Raw genomic sequence first — 22,101 nt, 5'->3', positions numbered from 1 at the left:
CAAGAGGAAAGACTGCAGAACAGAAGTGAATATTGAAGCCATGTGTTCATTTTCTTGCAAAATAGAAAATTGAAGGACAGTTGAAGAGGAGGAAAATGACTACACAGAGACAGATAAGCAATGTGTATATTTCTCATTTAGTATTTGTCGTTTTATTGACTCCAAAAAATCCGGCTGCTAAGGGTTTCGCATTGGACATATTCACCTCTACTCCACCCCTTCCTGTGATCTGTACCATGCAGATTTTTGTTGATTCAATACATCATGAATAGAGTGTGGCTACAGTATGAAGTACTGACCCAAGGACCACATCTACTACCATTCATAACAAGAACATGTGCAGTAGCGCACTGCTGCAGTTCTATGTTATTGCTATGAAAGGTTGAGGTGGTGCAATCATATGAATCTTGAGTGGGAGGGATCCTGTTTGCATCATTTAATTTGATCTAGGCCAGTAGAGTATATAACTCTCAGTACAGGTTACATATGGCATCAGTATTAGTGATTTAAAGAACAGAAAAACAGGAGTGGAGAACAAAACCAAGTAATGTTGAAGTTACTACTTTTTACTATTTACTTGGTCAGTCTGTACTGTCTACTCCCCACACAGCTGCTAAGGGTTTCCATTTGAGATACATTCACCTTCTACTCTGCACTACTGTGCTACCCTCTATTCAGAGATGAGTTCAAGTCATGTTTACCACTCTAAATCGCTCTGCAGTCATTGATTCAGCACATCATGGGTAGAGCATGGCTATAGATACAGCAAGCTTTATTTTACCCTAATATTGCATTAAAAAATAGAATATCACTCAGTTTCCTACAGATTTACTGATGCTGATAATGCAGAATCTCACCCTCCCATCATAATACACCAGAGGAAGAAATAATCCTTGCTATATATGTACATTGTGTGACATATTGCCTCCATGACCATTGATGGCAAATACATATTCTGTATAGAGCAGCTGTGTTATGATGTAGTTGTTATTGATCATCATTGAGATATAATCACAAGAATCTTATGCAAAGGGAAACTGTCATTAGCATAGTGGGATTTCAGCCCCCAAACTTCTGTAATATTAATGCAATGTCTTACTTTTATTGCAGTGAACACCGAAGAGACGGATCTACTACAACACTGCACAGGACAAGAGTATACACTACAAGCAGCAAAATGATCATGCAGTTGACAATATGTTGTTCTGGTAATGTGCACAATTATTATGTATGGGCTCCACACCACAGTGCTGGACATATTTTGTTAACTTCAACACTACCCCTACCATGGAGATGTCTTCCTGTGATTGGTGTTACTGATTCAGTACATCATATGCACAGTGTGGCTATTATATGATGGATTGATTTAATGAACCCACCAAACACTGATGACATCTGTATCATCTTCTGTAAAGTGCATCTACAGCAGGATATTATCAGCATTTGGGGTGATATAATCAGAGGCATCTATGTGCTTTTGTGCTGGGTAAAGTCCTCCAGCTGAACCGCCCCCCGCCCCCCACCCCCCTACACCTCCTGCCACACAGGCAAACTTACTTACACACACAGCACACTTACTTATGCACACTGACACTTGGCATACCTACACACACACACCCCACAGCCACTGGCATGCATGCAGAGTCCTGGGCATGCAGGATGGGCATGCAGAGTACAGAATATCTCCACCTTGCTCTGGCCCGTACTCTTGGCCTACCCCCAGCATCTGTCACCCACAACCTCTGTTCCCTCCCTGTAAATTGCTGCACTAACACACCTTGGTCAGCGCTGCAACCGATCACAGCACCGGATCATGTCACTGTGATAGGAAGCAGTGCTAATTGACCGGTCAATCAATGCCACGTGGCAACATACGCACCAAAAGAGATTTCCATGCCCCCTGACAGGCTACTCCCTGGGCAGTGACCCTGCTCATCTTCCACCTCTGATCACAATATTCTCTCTTGGAGAGTGTAGCAAATTGGAGTTGGGGGAATTTCACCTCTGCAGTGCATGTAGAGTCCTGTATGCAGAGTACAGAAAGTCTCCACCTTAGTCTGGCCCGTACTCTTGGCCTACCCACAGCATCTGTCACCCACAATACACACTTTAATACCTCCTCAATAATAATCTCCCCAATAATATTATAGTCTTAAACACAATATACACAATACCCCCTAACACAAGATACCCAATCTAACACTCTCCTCTGCACCTCAACATAATATACACACTATAATACCCTACACACAATATAATACTCCCACACACACACAATATACACACTATCCTCCTACCGCCATAAAACACAACCAATAATACACACACACTTTGTGGATGTTGGGACCAGCTCCTTGCATGCACCAGTGAAAGAGAGAGGCCCGCCATCCGTGCCTCCCTCCGTTTCCCATCTTCTCCCTGTCTCTCTCCCTCCCTTTCTTTGCATCTCCCTGCATCTTTGCATATACCCAGTCAGTGACGGCTCCGGTCACGTGATGCCTTAATATGGGCTTATCCATATATCTGTTGCAGAGATGGAGAGAGACCTGGAGATTTTACATTTCCTTATAATTCATATTGGTACTTAGTACGGGCACTTATTGTTTTATCAGTACTGGGTACCTGACCGTACTGGCCTACGAGTGAGAAGGCAATATTGGCATCACACAGTTACTGTTGAATATGTCATTCAATCCATTTTGAAAATAGTAATGCAATGTGGTTTTGTTTTGTTTGCTTTTTGCAGTAATGAAGAATGAAAAAGTTATATTAAAATTAAATTGGAGGGGAACTGGATTCAGCATTTCTTCATGAACTCTGCACTTGTGAGCATTGACCTTCTTGAGTGCCCTGACAGGTACACGCAACTTTAAGACTATAATCTTCATCAACTGCTGTGCAAGCTTTCGTGCTATACCTCCCCCTCCGGTTTTGATTTATACATTTGCTCTCTCAATTCATGTCCTCTAATATCTGGAGGCTCTCTCCTAGCATTTCTCTCTACCACAGCACGTCATCCCAATGTAACCTCTCTCTTGTTCTTTCTGTTTACTGTTTCCTCACTCCTCTGTAAAACTTTTCTAATTTCTCTAACTTCCACACTCCTGCTTTTATCCACATGTTCTATACACTTTCCTTCCCCTACCTTTGCATGTGTCTACACAAAGCACCATTTGTACAGACCTCTATTGCAGCTATTTCTGCACTGCTCAATGAAATGCACTCCTGCACATCCTATTCTCTTCCACCTTCCCTCATTCTCTACGCCCCCCTCTCAAAGCCCCCTCTCTCTACGTCTCCTCTCTCTACGTCTATCTATCTCATTCTCTTGACGTCCTTCTCTCTCTACATACCCCTATCTCTGTCTCTCTCTACACCTATCTCTGTGTCTCCTTCTATGCTCGCTGATGTTGGGGGATATCTCTTATAATCTTGGACCGGCTCATATACACATCGGGCCTCCCTGCTAAGAGTGTTAACCTATCTAATGTAATCCACATTCCTTTCCTTACTTTTCTCTTCCCTTCTCCTGTGCCCTCTGGAATGTCCTTTCTCTTACTAACAAGGCTCTAGTTGTACATGACCTCTTCTGCTCTCATCATTCACAATCAGTCATTCCCCTCACCCCATCTTACCTGTCCCACTGATTTTCCTCTGCTTAATTAAACTCTCCTCTGACATCTACTCTAACCTCTCTGCTCTCTCTCTCTTTTCACTTAAACTAACAATCTTATTAACTCTTGCAATGCTATCCTATCTATATGCCCCTTCTAGGCTCTGACACACTCGTCCCTCTAACCCACACCCTTGGCTAAATTCCCAAACATGTTCATCACACTTCCACTCGCTGTTCTTAATGCCTATGAAGGAAATCTCACACTTGATGTTTGATTTTTCTACAGTAAAAATGTCTCCAGTCCTGTATAAAGCTGCTCTCTGGGGCCAAACCACACTACTTTTTTTTCCACATTCATCAACACACAAATTTAATTTACGCTGTCTTTTTTTCCCTGTATTTGACTCCCTCCACTAACCTTCTCCTCACACTTGCCATCCTTCCTTCACTTCTCCTCAAGCATTTGACTACTTCAGAGTCAAGGTGGATGCCACCCACAAGGAGATTCCTTCTGTCCCTTCCCCCTTCTCTCCTTCTACCTAATTCTGCTTCTGCATTTGACTCTTTTTCTTCTCTTACAGAGCTGGAAGCTAATCATCTTCTCTTCTCCCTCTACCACATGCCCTCTAGATCGTATCCCCTCACACCTTACTGCATCTCTTAGTCCCCACTCTCACCCACATCTTCAATTCCTCCCTATTCTCTGGCTCTTTACCCTCTTACTTTAAGCCTGTAGTGGTCACCCTTTTCTCAGAAACAACCTACACCCTATGTGCCTTACTAACTACCGCCCTGTATCCCTCCTGCTGTTTGTCTCCTAATTGCTAGAATGTCAACATTCTTAAATCACATTCCCTCCTGGATCCTTTACAACCTGCCTTTCGTACAGCTCGTTCTACAGACTGTGCTTAAAGCAAATTCCCAAGGTCACTTTTCCCTACTAATCCTACTTGATCTATCTGCTGCGTTTGATGCTCTCAATCACTCTCCTCCTTCATATTCTTAACTCTCTCTTTGTATCCGTAACACAGTTCTATCCTGGTTTTCATCATAACTTTCCTGTCACACATTCTCCATCTCTGTTGCTAACATGTCTTCGTCTTCTATTGATCTGTCTGTGGGTATACATCAGGGCTCTGTTCTGAGATCTCTCTTTCTCTCTACATACTATCATTTGGTGACCTCATCAACTCTTTTGGCCTTAGATATAATCTCTATGCAGATGATACACACACAAATCTATCCACCCCTGCTCTCACTCCTGCAATCCAGTCCCTACTCTTGGGTTGCCTCCTGGCTATATGCTCATGGATGGCACTCCACTGCCTTAAACTTAATGTCTAAAACTGGGCTCATATTATCCCCTTTCTCCATCACAGTAAACAGTACTACCATCTATCTTGTCATCAAACATGTTGCCTAGGAGTAACATTTGGCTCTTCAATTCCATCTCCATTCACATGCATGGCCAAGGGTAAAGTTTGGATCCTCTTTCTCTGTAATATTACCAAGATCTTCCCTTTCCCCTCTCAACCTACTGCTAAAACTCCAATGTATACTGTTATCCTATGGGTTATTTTAAAATACTACTAACAGGCCTCCCTGCTTCACAACTTTCTCCTATGCAAAACTCTGCTGCTTGAATAATCTCACTTTCTCCCACAACAGTCTCTGCTCATCTCCTTAAATCCCTGTCCTGGCATCCCATCAAGTTTTTGTATCACCTACAAAGTTCTCCTCCTTACCTTTTTGTGAAGGCTCTCCATTAATCTGCTCCTTCTTGCATATCATCTTTGATCTCTCGTTATGCCCTTGCTCGTCTCTTGCACTATAACCATAACTGTCTCCTGTTAACTTCTTTCACCTCTACTGTTCTCTCACTTGCCTGAAACCATTTTCCATCACTGCACCGTACATGTGAAACTCCCTCACACTCAGTATATGCCAACATAACCTCTTCCACCCACATTTAAGACCAATCTTAAAATTCACGACTTAAATCAAGAATTACAAAAACTTTGACTCGTGGCTACTGTCCCACACCCACAGTCACTACTAACAACTATTGTTCCCAAGAAGTGCTTTCTACTAAAAGTACCCACCATTAAGGACAAGCAGTGTTATCTACTGCACTTCTTCCCCCAACTGCTGCCTCTCTTTAAGTCTTCTAACATTTCTCTTAGATTGTAAAGTTCCCAGGGCAAGGATTTACTTTCCTATTGTCTGTTTTAATTTGTCGCACTTATTTTTTATTTATTTTTTTCCCCTCTCCCCTAATGATATACATATAGGCTTTCCTGTCCTTTGCATGACATAGTTATTATGGATAACTATTGCATCATGTAGACTGCCTTTTCAGTGTGATGTAATTGATTCATTACTTTGTGTGCAGACTGTGACTGCAGTACAGTGTCACGAACATTAACGACTTGTGTGGTAGAAGCTCTAGAAGGAACACAGCTGTGGGAGGGAGGTGGATTTACTTTGGATCACATAGTTTGGCGCAAGGTTAATTGTATGTATGATCATAACCATGCAATGCTTAACTTTTATTTCAGGAGGGAAGAACAGTGAATATTGAAGCCATGTGTTTCTTTTCTGGCAGAAGAGAAATTTTGAAGGACAGTTGAAGAGGAGGAAAATGACTACACAGAGACAGATAAGCAATGTGTATATTTCTCATTTAGTATTTGTCGTTTTATTGACTCCACACAATCCAGCTGCTAAGGGTTTCGCATTGGACATATTCACCTCTACTCTACCCTTCCTGTGATCTGTACCATGCAGGTTTTTGTTGATTCAATACATCATGAGTAGAGTGTGGCTGCTGTATGAAGTTTTGACCCAAGGACCACATCTACTACCATTCATAACAAGAACATGTGCAGTAGCGCACTGCTGCGGTTCTATGTGATTGTTATGAAAGGTTGAGGTGGTTCAATTCTATGAATCGAGTGGGATGGAACCTGTTTGCATCATATGGTTTCATCTAGGCCAGTAGATTATATAACTCTCAGTACAGGTTACACATGGCATCAGTATTAGTGATTTAAAGAGGAGGAAAGCTTCAATGTGGAGAACAAAGCCAAGTAATGTTGAAGTTACTCCTTTTACCATTTACTTGGTCAGTCTGTACTGTCTACTCCCCACACAGCTGCTAAGGGTCTTCCATTTTAAATACTTTCACCTCCTATTCTGCACTGCTTTGCTGCCCATTATTCAGAGATGCGTTCCAGTCATGTTTACCACTCTGAATCTCTCTGCAGTCATTGATTTAGCACATCATGGGTAGAGCATGGCTACAGATACAGCAAGCTATTATTATTTTATCGGCTGATCATCCATAATATTGCATTAAAACATAGAATATCACTTAATTTCCAAAAGATTCAGTGATGCTGATAATGCAGAATCTCACAACATTTCCCATCATAATGCCATAATGCACCAGAGGAAGAAATAATCCTTGCTATATCTGTACATTGTGTGACGTATTACCTTCATGACCATTGATAGCAAGTACATCATCTGTATAGAGCAGCTGTGTTATGATGCAGTTATTGATCATCATTGACATAATCACAAGAATCTTATGCAAAGGGAAATTGTCCGCAGCGAAGTGAGATTTCAGCCCCCAAACGTCTGTAATATTAATGCAATGTCTTACTTTTGTTGCAGTGAACACTGAAGAGACGGATCTACTACAACACTGCACAGAACGAGCATACACTACAAGCAGCAAAATGATCTTGCAGTTGCAAGTATGTTCTGGTAATGTGCACAATTATTATTTATGGGCTACACACCAAAGTGCTGGACATATTCTGTTAACTTCAACTGTACCCCTTAAATGGAGATGTCTTCCTGGTGTTACTGATTCAGTACATCATATGCACAGTGTGGCTATTATATGATGGATTCTGCATCATCTTCTGTAAAGTGCAGCTCAGCATGATATTATCAGCATTTGGTGCGGTATAATAAGAGGTATCTATGTGCTTTTGTGCCTGATTTAAGTCCTCCAGCTTAATGCCCCTACACCTCCCACTACACAGGCATACTTACTTATGCATTCACTGACATCTGGCATACCTACACACACCCCAGAGCCACTTCCTTCCCCTGATGTCAGCGAGAGGATGGGCATGCAGAGTGCAGTAAGTCTCCACGTTACTCTGGTCAACAGTCTTAGCCTACCCCCAACATCTGTCACCCACAACATCTGTTCCCTCCTTGTAAAGTGCTGAACTATGTCACCTGGGTCAGCGCTATAGCTGATCACAGTGCCCGATCATGATGTCACTGTGACAGGCAGCAGTGCAGATTGACCGGCCAATCAATGCAACGCTGCAACATATGCACCAAATGAGATTTCCGTGCCCCCAGTCGGGCTACTCCCTTGGCAGCGACCCTGCTCGCCCCCCCCATAGTTCCATCTCTGATCACAATTATCTCTCTTGGAGAGTGTAGCAAATTGGAGTTGGGGGAATCTCACCTCTGCCATGCTTGGTCACAATCTGGGCACAGGACCTAAATAGTGGGCAATGTGGCACTTCTTACAGTAGAGAATAAGTATCTATATTCTTTACTTGTGTATTAAGGACCTAATTTGCATTAAAATTCAGTCCACATGGGACCAAGACTTTCTGGCTTACTGAACAAAGTGGAATTGTTTCGTAGAGGGTGGAGAATTGTATTTTATCTGAAATTACCCCCTCTGCACAAAATACAAACAATTATACACATAGACGTACCTTGTGGAAGTTGTTGCCCTCTATCTTCCTGTGGTCTCTCCCTGTTTCTCACCGTGCCTCCTCCCATTTCCTTGCACCTCTGCATCTCCGCATATATCCCTATACTCAGAGCCGGCTCCGGTCAGTGACATGGGATGCCCAAATATGAGCATATCCATATATGGGCATCCATGCCACTGACCGGAGCCCACTCTGTTGCGGATATGGAGAGAGACTGGGAGATTTACATCCTCTTATAATTCATATGGTGCATAGTACCGGCACATATTGTTTTACCGGTACTGTGTACCTTCTTACTTTCACACTGGTACAGTATGTGCTGCAGTGGGACTGAGAGGGATATATTGGTAACACATAGTCATTGTTGGGGGAATTCAATCCATTTTGAAAATAGTAATGCATTGTTTTTTACTTTTTTTTTTGCAGTAATGAAGAATGAAAAAGTTCTGTTAAAATTGAATTGGACGTGAACTGGATTCAGCATTTCATCCTCAACTCTGCACCAGTGTGAATTGACGTTCTTTAATGTTCTGACAAGGTACATGCAACATCTCTTCCTCTACCCCTACATCACCCTCTGCCTCTTGCCTCTCTCTCCACCTCCCTGCTAAGCGTAGTAACCCATCTAATGTAATCCACATTCCTTGTCTCACTTTTCTCTTCCCTTCTCACGTGCCCTCTGGAATGTCTGCTCTACGACTAACATGGTCTATTTGTACATGACCTCTTCTGCTCTCATCATCCACCACCTCTCTTTCCCCTCACCCCTGTCCTACTCGATACCTCAGCTTAATTGAACTCTCTCCTCTGACATCTACCCTTATCTCTAACCTCTCCTCACTTTCTGCTTAAACTAACTATCTTGTTAACTTTTACAATGCTAGCACCTCCTCCTCCTCCCTCCTCCTCCCTCCTCCATCATCTATATGCCCCTTCTAGGCTCTGACACACTCATCCCTCTAAGGCCGTGATTATCATGGGCACACGCTTGGTCGTCCACAGTGCGTGCGAGCGATGCAGGGCCTCCCCGTCGCCTCGGACCTCAGTGCAGGGATTGCTGGAGCGACAGGCATGCGCTAACTTTGCCTTCTGTTGCGTGCTTACTATAGACGCAGCCTAACCCATGCATTGGTTTAATTCACAAGCACGCTCTCATCACACTTCATCACATCACACTGCTGCTCTTAACACCTATGGAGGAAATCTCACAGTCTGATTTTCTACACTAAACCTTTGTCCTGTTCTGTAAAACTCTGCTCCTTTTTTTAAGGTCAAACACTACTTTTTCCTCACTCATCAACACTCCAATTTCATTCACACTGTCTTCTATGTATTTGAGTCCCACCACTGACTTTCTCCTCCCACTTAACATCCATCCTTTATTTCTCCTCAAGCCTTTGCTCACTTGAGGCAAGGTGGATGCCATCCACAAGTAGATTCGTTCTCTCCCTTCCCCCTCTCTCTTTTTCTATCTAGATCTCATTGCACTCTTGACTCCTTTTCTCCTGTCACAAAGCTGGAACCTGATCTTCTCTTCTCCCTCTACCACATGCCCTCTCAATCCTATATTCTCACTCTCACCCACATCTTCAATTCCTCCATATCCTTTGGCTCTTTCAACTCTTCCTTTTAAGCATGCAGTGGTCACCCCTATTCTCAAAAATAACCTTGACCTTGTGTGAATTTCTAACTATCGCCCTGTATCCTTCCTACCATTTGCCTCCTAATTGCTAGAACGTCTTGTGATCTCCCGTTTGAACAACATTCTTAAATCACATGCTCCTCTGGGCCCTTCACAATCTGCCTTTCCCAATGTAAAAAATTATGTACATAAAGAAAATTCCCAAGGTCCATCTTACTTACTAATCCTGCTTGATCTCTCTTCTGCTTTTGATACTGTCAATCACTCTTCTCATTCATATTCTAAACTCTTTCTTCGTATCCGCAGCAAACTTATATCCTTGTTTTCATCATACTTCTCCATCACACATTCTCCATCTCTGTTGCTAACGTGTCTTTGTCTCCTGTTGTTTTGTCTGTTGGTATACCTCAGGACTCTGTTCTGGGACCTCTCTCACTACATACTATCACTAGTTGACCTTATCAACTATTTTGGCCCTTGATATCATCTCTATGCAGATGATACACACACCTATCCACCCTACCGTCACTCCTGCAATTTAGTCCCTAGTTTCGGGTTGCCTCCTGGCTATATCCTCCATGGATGACACTCTTCTGCCTTAAACCTAATGTCTAAAACTGAGCTCCTCATATTTCCCCCTAAATCTGGCCTAATATCACCTTTCTCCATCGCAGTAAACAGTACTACCATCATCCTGTCATGAAAGCACATTGCCTAGGAGTAACATTTGACTCTTCCCTTTCCATCTTCATTCACGACACTGGCTAAAGTTTGTCGATTCTTTCTCTGTAATATTTCCAAGATTTGCCCTTTTCTCTGTCAATCTACTGCTAAAACGCCAATGCATGCCCTTATCGTATGGGTTAACATACTGCTAACAGGGCTCCCTGCTTCACAACTTTCTCATTTGCAATCTATCCAAAACTCTGCTGCTTGAATAATTTCCCTTTCTCCCACAACAGTATCTGCTCATCTCCTCCTCCTCCTTAAATCCCTCTCCTTGCTTCCCATCAAGTTTCAGATCACCTACAAAGTTCTCCTCCTTACCTTTTTGTTAAGGTTCTCTATTAGTGGTGTACCGAGTACCCGGCGTTACCCGACACATTTCCAGCTACCCGGACATTACTCGAAACCGGCCACTGAGAAGTGGACTTGGCCGGGTAATACCCGGCGTCGGGTAATGTCAGGGCAGCTGGAAATAATCTTTTATACTTACCTTTCCTAAGACATCTAGGATCAGCAGCAGCAGTCCTCTGATGTTGGCAGCATCAGAGGTGTCTTCACCTGGCGGGGGGAGCTGCAGGAATCACTTCCACAGCACCGAAGCAGGTAAGCTGTGTCTGTGAGCCTGCAGCTCCCCCGCCGGCTGAAGACACCACAGATGCTGCCACCGTCACAGGACTGCTGCTGATCCTAGATGTCACCGCCACCCGGAAGGTAAGTGCCAAACCGTGTACCCGACCGGGTAGAACCTTTCATTTTGGCCGGGTACCCGTTACCCATTTTTTTATAGTTGAGGACCCAGTCCAACACTATTCTCTATTCATCTGCTCCTTCCTACATATCATCTTTGGTCTTGTTATGCCCTTCCTCGTCTCCTAAGCTCTACTAATAACTGTCTCCATTATACTTCTTACACCTCTACTGCGCACTCGCTCTCTTGCCTGAAACCCTTTCCCATCAATTTACCTGTGAAACTCACACACACTCAGTATATGCCAACATACCCTCTTCCACCCACATTTAAGATCAACCTTAAAATTCACAACTTAAATGAAGCATTTCAATAGCTTTTACTCGTTGCTACTGTCACTCATTCAGTCACTAACTATTGTTCCCAAGAAGTGCTTTATACTACAAGTACCCACCATTAAGGACAAGCATTGTCATCTACTGCACTTGTTCCCCCACCTGTTGTCTCTCTGTAAGTCTCCTTACATTTCTCTTAGATTGTAAACTACCCAGGACAGGGATTTACTTTCCTATTGTCTGTTTTTGTTTGTTGAACTTATTGTATAATAATTTCCTGTACTTTTTGGTCTCTCTTGTAAAGCGCTGAGTACACAATGGGTGGTATATAAATAGAGATATATGCAGAGTCTAGAGACAAGGCACACGTGTATAGGTAGCTACAGTTTATCCGGGACCGTATGCATCCTTGAAGTGCCTGTCCCAGTTATTTTCTATTGATTGCAATGTAGGAGTGTCTGTCCTGTCTTATTTTTTTTATTATTATTATCATTATTATTATTATTATATATACAAAGATATATACAAAGATTGTTTCCTGTCGTTAGCATGACATTGTGTGACACAGTGTGATGTCATTGATTCAGTAGATTGTGTGCAGACCGGGACTGCAGTACAGTTTCACTGACATGAATAACTTGTGTGGTAGAAGCTCTAGAAGGAGCACAGCTGTGGGAGGGAGGTGGATTTGCTTTGTATCACATGGTTTGGAGCAAGGTTCATTGTATGTATCGTCAATAATAATTATAATAATAATAATGCAATGCTTAACTTTTTTATTTCAAGAGGAAAGACTGCAGAACAGAAGTGAATATTGAAGCCATGTGTTCATTTTCTTGCAAAATAGAAAATTGAAGGACAGTTGAAGAGGAGGAAAATGACTACACAGAGACAGATAAGCAATGTGTATATTTCTCATTTAGTATTTGTCGTTTTATTGACTCCAAAAAATCCGGCTGCTAAGGGTTTCGCATTGGACATATTCACCTCTACTCCACCCCTTCCTGTGATCTGTACCATGCAGATTTTTGTTGATTCAATACATCATGAATAGAGTGTGGCTACAGTATGAAGTACTGACCCAAGGACCACATCTACTACCATTCATAACAAGAACATGTGCAGTAGCGCACTGCTGCAGTTCTATGTTATTGCTATGAAAGGTTGAGGTGGTGCAATCATATGAATCTTGAGTGGGAGGGATCCTGTTTGCATCATTTAATTTGATCTAGGCCAGTAGAGTATATAACTCTCAGTACAGGTTACATATGGCATCAGTATTAGTGATTTAAAGAACAGAAAAACAGGAGTGGAGAACAAAACCAAGTAATGTTGAAGTTACTACTTTTTACTATTTACTTGGTCAGTCTGTACTGTCTACTCCCCACACAGCTGCTAAGGGTTTCCATTTGAGATACATTCACCTTCTACTCTGCACTACTGTGCTACCCTCTATTCAGAGATGAGTTCAAGTCATGTTTACCACTCTAAATCGCTCTGCAGTCATTGATTCAGCACATCATGGGTAGAGCATGGCTATAGATACAGCAAGCTTTATTTTACCCTAATATTGCATTAAAAAATAGAATATCACTCAGTTTCCTACAGATTTACTGATGCTGATAATGCAGAATCTCACCCTCCCATCATAATACACCAGAGGAAGAAATAATCCTTGCTATATATGTACATTGTGTGACATATTGCCTCCATGACCATTGATGGCAAATACATATTCTGTATAGAGCAGCTGTGTTATGATGTAGTTGTTATTGATCATCATTGAGATATAATCACAAGAATCTTATGCAAAGGGAAACTGTCATTAGCATAGTGGGATTTCAGCCCCCAAACTTCTGTAATATTAATGCAATGTCTTACTTTTATTGCAGTGAACACCGAAGAGACGGATCTACTACAACACTGCACAGGACAAGAGTATACACTACAAGCAGCAAAATGATCATGCAGTTGACAATATGTTGTTCTGGTAATGTGCACAATTATTATGTATGGGCTCCACACCACAGTGCTGGACATATTTTGTTAACTTCAACACTACCCCTACCATGGAGATGTCTTCCTGTGATTGGTGTTACTGATTCAGTACATCATATGCACAGTGTGGCTATTATATGATGGATTGATTTAATGAACCCACCAAACACTGATGACATCTGTATCATCTTCTGTAAAGTGCATCTACAGCAGGATATTATCAGCATTTGGGGTGATATAATCAGAGGCATCTATGTGCTTTTGTGCTGGGTAAAGTCCTCCAGCTGAACCGCCCCCCGCCCCCCACCCCCCTACACCTCCTGCCACACAGGCAAACTTACTTACACACACAGCACACTTACTTATGCACACTGACACTTGGCATACCTACACACACACACCCCACAGCCACTGGCATGCATGCAGAGTCCTGGGCATGCAGGATGGGCATGCAGAGTACAGAATATCTCCACCTTGCTCTGGCCCGTACTCTTGGCCTACCCCCAGCATCTGTCACCCACAACCTCTGTTCCCTCCCTGTAAATTGCTGCACTAACACACCTTGGTCAGCGCTGCAACCGATCACAGCACCGGATCATGTCACTGTGATAGGAAGCAGTGCTAATTGACCGGTCAATCAATGCCACGTGGCAACATACGCACCAAAAGAGATTTCCATGCCCCCTGACAGGCTACTCCCTGGGCAGTGACCCTGCTCATCTTCCACCTCTGATCACAATATTCTCTCTTGGAGAGTGTAGCAAATTGGAGTTGGGGGAATTTCACCTCTGCAGTGCATGTAGAGTCCTGTATGCAGAGTACAGAAAGTCTCCACCTTAGTCTGGCCCGTACTCTTGGCCTACCCACAGCATCTGTCACCCACAAATAATACATACACTAATACTCCCCACAATACACACTTTAATACCTCCTCAATAATAATCTCCCCAATAATATTATAGTCTTAAACACAATATACACAATACCCCCTAACACAAGATACCCAATCTAACACTCTCCTCTGCACCTCAACATAATATACACACTATAATACCCTACACACAATATAATACTCCCACACACACACACAATATACACACTATCCTCCTACCGCCATAAAACACAACCAATAATACACACACACTTTGTGGATGTTGGGACCAGCTCCTTGCATGCACCAGTGAAAGAGAGAGGCCTGCCATCCGTGCCTCCCTCCGTTTCCCATCTTCTCCCTGTCTCCCTCCCTTTCTTTGCATCTCCCTGCATCTTTGCGTATACCCAGTCAGTGACGGCTCCGGTCACGTGATGCCTTAATATGGGCTTATCCATATATCTGTTGCAGAGATGGAGAGAGACCTGGAGATTTTACATTTCCTTATAATTCATATTGGTACTTAGTACGGGCACTTATTGTTTTATCAGTACTGGGTACCTGACCGTACTGGCCTACGAGTGAGAAGGCAATATTGGCATCACACAGTTACTGTTGAATATGTCATTCAATCCATTTTGAAAATAGTAATGCAATGTGGTTTTGTTTTGTTTGCTTTTTGCAGTAATGAAGAATGAAAAAGTTATATTAAAATTAAATTGGAGGGGAACTGGATTCAGCATTTCTTCATGAACTCTGCACTTGTGAGCATTGACCTTCTTGAGTGCCCTGACAGGTACACGCAACTTTAAGACTATAATCTTCATCAACTGCTGTGCAAGCTTTCGTGCTATACCTCCCCCTCCGGTTTTGATTTATACATTTGCTCTCTCAATTCATGTCCTCTAATATCTGGAGGCTCTCTCCTAGCATTTCTCTCTACCACAGCACGTCATCCCAATGTAACCTCTCTTGTTCTTTCTGTTTACTGTTTCCTCACTCCTCTGTAAAACTTTTCTAATTTCTCTAACTTCCACACTCCTGCTTTTATCCACATGTTCTATACACTTTCCTTCCCCTACCTTTGCATGTGTCTACACAAAGCACCATTTGTACAGACCTCTATTGCAGCTATTTCTGCACTGCTCAATGAAATGCACTCCTGCACATCCTATTCTCTTCCACCTTCCCTCATTCTCTACGCCCCCCTCTCAAAGCCCCCTCTCTCTATGTCTCCTCTCTCTACGCCTATCTGTCTCATTCTCTTGACGCCCTTCTCTCTCTACATATCCCTATCTCTGTCTCTCTCTACACCTATCTCTGTGTCTCCTTCTATGCTCGCTGATGTTGGGGGATATCTCTTATAATCTTGGACCGGCTCATATACACATCAGGCCTCCCTACTAAGAGTGTTAACCTATCTAATGTAATCCACATTCCTTTCCTTACTTTTCTCTTCCCTTCTCCTGTGCCCTCTGGAATGTCCACTCTTACTAACAAGGCTCTAGTTGTACATAACCTCTTCTGCTCTCATCAGTCACAATCAGTCATTCCCCTCACCGCATCTTACCTGTCCCACTGATTTGCCTCTGCTTAATTAAACTCTCCTCTGACATCTACTCTAACCTCTCTTCTCTCTTCTCTCTCTTTCTTTCTGCTTAAACTAACAATCTTATTAACTCTTACAATGCTATCCTCCTATCTATATGCCCCCTCTAGGCTCTGACACACTCATCCCTCTAACCCACACCTTTGGCTAAATTCCCAAACACACTCATCACACTTCCACTCGCTGTTCTTAATACCTACGGAGGAAATCTCACACTTTGTTTGATTTTTCTACAGTAAAAATGTCTCCTGTCCTGTATAAAGCTGCTCTCTAGGGCTAAATACACTACTTTTTTCCACACTCATCAACACTCAAATTTAATTTACGCTGTTTTTTTCTCTGTATTTGACTCCCTCCACTGACCTTCTCCTCCCACTTGCCATCCTTCCTTCACTTCTCCTCAAGCATTTGACTACTTCAGAGGCAAGGTGGATGCCACCCAAAAGGAGATTCCTTCTGTCCCTTCCCCCTTCTCTCCTTCTACCCAAATCTCCTTCTGCACTTGACTCCTTTTCTTCTCTTACAGAGCTGGAAGCTAATCATCTTCTATTCTCCCTCTACCACATGCCCTCTAGATCGTATCCCCTCACACCTTACTGCATCTCTTAGTCCCCACTCTCACCCACATCTTCAATTTCTCCCTATTCTCTGGATTTTTGCCCTCTTACTTTAAGCCTGTAGCGGTCACCCTTTTGTCAGAAACAAACTACACCCTATGTGCCTTACTAACTACCGCTCTGTATCCCTCATGCTGTTTGCCTTCTAATTGCTAGTGTCAACATTCTTAAATCACATGCCCTCCTGGATCCTTTACAACCTGCCTTTCGTACAGCACGTTCTACAGACTGTGCTTAAAGCTAATTCCCAAGGTTTTTCCCTACTAATCCTACTTGATCTATCGGCTGCGTTTGATGCTCTCAATCACTCTCCTCCTTCATATTCTAAACTCTCTCTTGGTATCAGTAACAAAGTTCTATCCTGGTTTTCATCATAACTTTCCTGTCACACATTCTCCATCTCTGTTGCTAACATGTCTTCGTCTTCTATTGATCTGTCTGTGGGTATACATCAGGGCTCTGTTCTGAGATCTCTCTTTCTCTCTACATACTATCATTTGGTGACTTCATCAATGCTTTTGGCCTTAGATATAATCTCTATGCGGATGATACACACACAAATCTATCCACCCCTGTTCTCACTCCTGCAATCCAGTCCCTACTCTTGGGTTGTCTCCTGGCTATATGCTCATGGATGGCACTCCACTGCCTTAAACTTAATGTCTAACACTGGGCTCATATTATCCCCTTTCTCCATCACAGTAAACAGTACTACCATCTATCTTGTCATCAAACATGTTGCATAGGAGTAACATTTGGCTCTTCAATTCCATCTCCATTCACATGCACGGCTATGGGTAAAATGTGTTGCCTCTTTCTCTGTAATATTGCCAAGATCTTCCCTTTCCCCTCTCAACCTACTGCTAAAACTCCAATGTATACTGTTATCCTATAGGTTATTTTAACATACTACAAACAGGCCTCCATGCTTCACAACTTTCTCCTATGCAAAACTCTGCTGCTTGAATTATCTCACTTTCTCCCACAACAGTCTCTGCTCATCTCCTTAAATCCCTGTCCTGGCATCCCATCAAGTTTTTGTATCACCTACAAAGTTCTCCTCCTTACCTTTTTGTTAAGGCTCTCCATTAATCTGCTCCTTCTTGCATATCATCTTTGATCTCTCGTTATGCCCTTGCTTGTCTCTTGCACTATAACCATAACTGTCTCCTGTAAACTTCTTTCACCTCTACTGTTCTCTCACTTGCCTGAAACCATTTTCCATCACTGCACCGTACATGTGAAACTTCCTCACACTCAGTATATGCCAACATAACCTCTTCCACCCACATGTAAGACCAATCTTAAAATTCACGACTTAAATCAAGCATTTAAAAAACTTTGACTCGTGGCTACTGTCCCACACCCACAGTCACTGCTAACAACTATTGTTCCCAAGATGTGCTTTCTACTAATTGTACCCACCATTAAGGACAAGCATTGTCATCTACTGCACTTCTTCCCCCAACTGCTGCCTCTCTTTAAGTCTTCTAACATTTCTATTAGATTGTAAAGTTCCCAGGGCAAGGATTTACTTTCCTATAATCTGTTTTTATTTGTCGCACTTATTTTTTAATTATTTTTCCCCTCTCCCCTAATGATATACATATAGGTTTTCCTGTCATTTGCATGACAGAGTTATTATGGTTAACTATTGCATCATGTAGACTGCCTTTTCAGTGTGATGTAATTGATTCAGTACTTTGTGTGCAGACTGTGACTGCAGTACAGTGTCACGAACATTAATGACTTGTGTGGTAGAAGCTCTAGAAGGAACACAGCTATGGGAGGGAGGTGGATTTACTTTGGATCACATGGTTTGGCGCAAGGTTCATTGTATGTATGATCATAACCATGCAATGCTTAACTTTTATTTCAGGAGGGAAGAACAGTGAATATTGAGGCCATGTGTTTCTTTTCTGTCAGAAGAGAAATTTTGAAAGACAGTTGAAGAGGAGGAAAATGACTACACAGAGACAGATAAGCAATGTGTATATTTCTCATTTAGTATTTGTCGTTTTGTTGACTCCACACAATCCAGCTGCTAAGGGTTTCGCATTGGACATATTCCCCTCTACTCTACCCTTCCTGTGATCTGTACCATGCAGGTTTTTGTTGATTCAATACATCATGAGTAGAGTGTGGCTGCTGTATGAAGTATTGACCCAAGGACCACATCTACTACCATTCATAACAAGAACATGTGCAGTAGCGCACTGCTGTAGTTCTATGTGTTTTATTAAAGGTTGAAGTGGTGCAATCATATGAATCTGGAGTGGGATGAATCCTGTTTGCATCATATGGTTTCATCTAGGCCAGTAGAGTATATCTCTCAGTACAGGTTACACATGGCATCAGTAGTAGTGATTTAAAGAACAGAAAAAACAAGAGAAACTTCAATGTTGATAACAAAGCCAAGTAATGTTGAAGATACTCCTTTAACTATTTATTTGATCAGTCTGTACTGTCTACTCCCCACACAGCTACTAAGTCTTCCATTTGAGATACATTCACCTCCTACTCTGCACTGCTGTTCTGTCCTCTATTCAGAGATGAGTTCCAGTCATGTTTACCACTCTGAATCACTCTGCAGTCATTGATTCAGCACATCATGGGTAGAGCATGGCTACAGATACAGTAAGCTTTATTTTACCGGCTGATCATCCATAATATTGCATTAAAACATAGAATATTACTCAGTTTCCAAAAGATTCAGTGATGCTAATAATGCAGAATCTTACAACACATCCCATCATAATGCACCAGAGGAAGAAATAATCCTTGCTACACTACCGACACGTTTTATTGAAGCACGGCTAGCACCGCAAGCCGGGGGATGCCCCGGCGTGCTAGCCGCACTCCCTCAGCGTGCCGCGCATCACCGATGCACGGTCACGCGTCATCGGGTGCCTGCGCCCCCTGCACGCGCGTCCAGGGCTCCCCGAGGGAGCACTGGTGTCCCGCGATGTGGGGGACAGCGGCAGGGGGTTCCGGGGGACCCGACGGACCCGGCAGCGGAAGGGAGAAAGCCCCGATCGGAGGGCGCTCCTCCGCTGCTTCGGCGTGCGCCCGGCACCCTCCGGCACGCGCCAGGTTACTGCTGCGGCCAAGAACGGGCAAATGCTCGAATAAACTCGGCCGCAGCAGTATATCTGTACATTGTGTGACGTTTGGCCTCCATGACCATTGATAGCAAATACATATTTTGTATTGAGCGGCTGTGTTATGATGTAGTTGTTATTGATCATCATTGAGATATAATCACAAGAATTTTATGCAAAGGGAAAATGTCTGCAGCATAGTGGGATTTCAGCTCCCAAACTTCTGTAATATTAATGCAATGTCTTACTTTTATTGCAGTGAACACTGAAGAGACGGATCTACGACAACACTGCACAGGACAAGAGCAAACACTACAAGCAGCAAAATGATCTTGCAGTTGCAAGTATGTTCTGTAATGTGCACAATTATTATTTATGGGCTACACACCACAGTGCTGGACATATTCTGTTAACTTCTACCCCTACCATGGAGATGTCTTCCTGTGATTGATTCAGTACATCATATGCACAGTGTGGCTATGATATGATGGATGGATTTAATGAACCCACCACCCACTGACATCTGCATCATCTTCTGTAAAGTGCAGCAGGATATTATCAGCATTTGGGGTGGTATAATCTGGGGCATCTATGTGCTTTTGTGCCTGGATAAGTTCCTCCAGCTGAACCACCCCCCTATACCTGCCACACAGGCATACTTACAGAGCACACTTACTTATGCACACTGACACTTGGAATACACACACACACACACACACAGACACTGTCATGCATGCAGTGTCCTGTATGCAGAGTACAGAAAGTCTCCACCTTACTCTGGCCCGTACTCATGGCCTATCCCCAGCATCTGTCATCCACAACCTCTGTTCCCTCCCTGTAAAGTGCTGCACTAACACACCTGGGTCAGCGCTGCAGCTGATCACAGTGCCGGATCATGATGTCAATGGGATAGGCAGCAGAGCTGATTGACAAGTCAATCAATGCAGCTCCGCAATATATGCACCAAAAGAGATTTCTGTACCCCCTGTCAGGCTACTCCCTGGGCAGCGACCCTTCTCACCCCTCTCATTCCACCTCTGATCACAATAATCTCTCTTGGAGTGTGTAGCAAATTGGAGTTGGGGGAATCTCACCTCTGTAGTGCATGGTCACAATCTGGGCACTGTACCCAAATATTGGGCAATGTGGCACGTCTTACAGTAGAGAATAGAATAAGTAACTATATTCTTTACTTGTGTATTAAGGAACTTATTTGCAATAAAAATTCAGTCCACCTGGGACCAAGACTTTCTGGTTTTCTGAACAAAGTGGAATTGTTTTCCTATAATTTTATATTCTCTGAAATGTAACATCACAATAAAGTACTCCTATTTTTTTCCTTTGTGCTTTTTTATGGACTATTCCTTTATGTATTTCACTTAATGGGACTAATTACCTTACGATTAGATTTCACTTGTATTTTCTTGGGTTACTCTTTGGAATTTCTCTCTGTGTTCATTTATACTATCTTATTTAGAGCAGTCTTTGCCATTGGACCCCATTTCTTGCCAGAGAGATCTGTAACACAGAGTATTGAAGAGAGTACAGAACAGTGGTGAAGTAGATTTTTATGCTTCTAGGCAGCCTCCCTTCTCACCATGTATTCTGCCCCCGACGGTCTCTTGCACTGCTCCCTCCTACACCCACTCTCCTCACTCTTCCCTCCCCTCCCCGCTATCACTCAATGACCCCCTCTCATTCAATCCTGCTCCCTTACTCCCCCCTCACTCATTCTTCCTTCTGCACACACAATCCTCCCGAATATCACTCCCAAACAACACACACACTAATTCTCCCCACAATACACACTATAATACCTCCTTGTGACGATAGCTTCCACAGGCTTATTAATATTACACAAAAATAATTGGGTTTGAACTGAACGAGGCTTAAGATATAATAAATTGTATTTATTCCTTAGAATATAGGTGAACACAACAGATAATACAGTAACGAACAAGAAATACACTTACTTAAGGGTTGGGGAATGAGAAGTATGATGTAGCATTTCTTTCAGCAGTGAGGAAATCATTCAGGTGATATCAGGTAACCATATCAGCAAACGAAGACAAAGGATATATGGGTGGACAGCAGTTTATAAACCATTCTCCTTCTATTCTTAACCTTAAGCACAGGGGATTGGT

General features: G+C 42.8%; 1 long non-coding RNA gene across 3 annotated transcripts; it reads left to right on the top strand.

The window, feature by feature from the left end:
* Positions 1–21,280, top strand: LOC142475348 (uncharacterized). Of its 3 annotated transcripts, none has more exons than XR_012790892.1 (11): positions 1–122; positions 1,111–1,208; positions 2,747–2,857; positions 6,175–6,286; positions 7,295–7,377; positions 8,797–8,908; positions 12,548–12,665; positions 13,654–13,751; positions 15,316–15,426; positions 18,736–18,845; positions 20,217–21,280. It is a non-coding gene; the product is annotated as an uncharacterized LOC142475348 (long non-coding RNA). The 3 variants fall into 3 exon arrangements; XR_012790891.1 differs by having other exon boundaries at positions 7,295–7,387; XR_012790893.1 differs by lacking the exon at positions 2,747–2,857 and having other exon boundaries at positions 7,295–7,387.
* Positions 21,281–22,101: the final 821 nt, after the last annotated feature.

This window comes from Ascaphus truei, unplaced genomic scaffold (genome assembly GCF_040206685.1).
Source record: "Ascaphus truei isolate aAscTru1 unplaced genomic scaffold, aAscTru1.hap1 HAP1_SCAFFOLD_1181, whole genome shotgun sequence".
Lineage (NCBI taxonomy): Eukaryota > Metazoa > Chordata > Amphibia > Anura > Ascaphidae > Ascaphus > Ascaphus truei.
The sequence above is the reverse complement of the archived record's forward strand: the minus strand, read 5'-3'. Positions and strand labels throughout refer to the sequence as shown.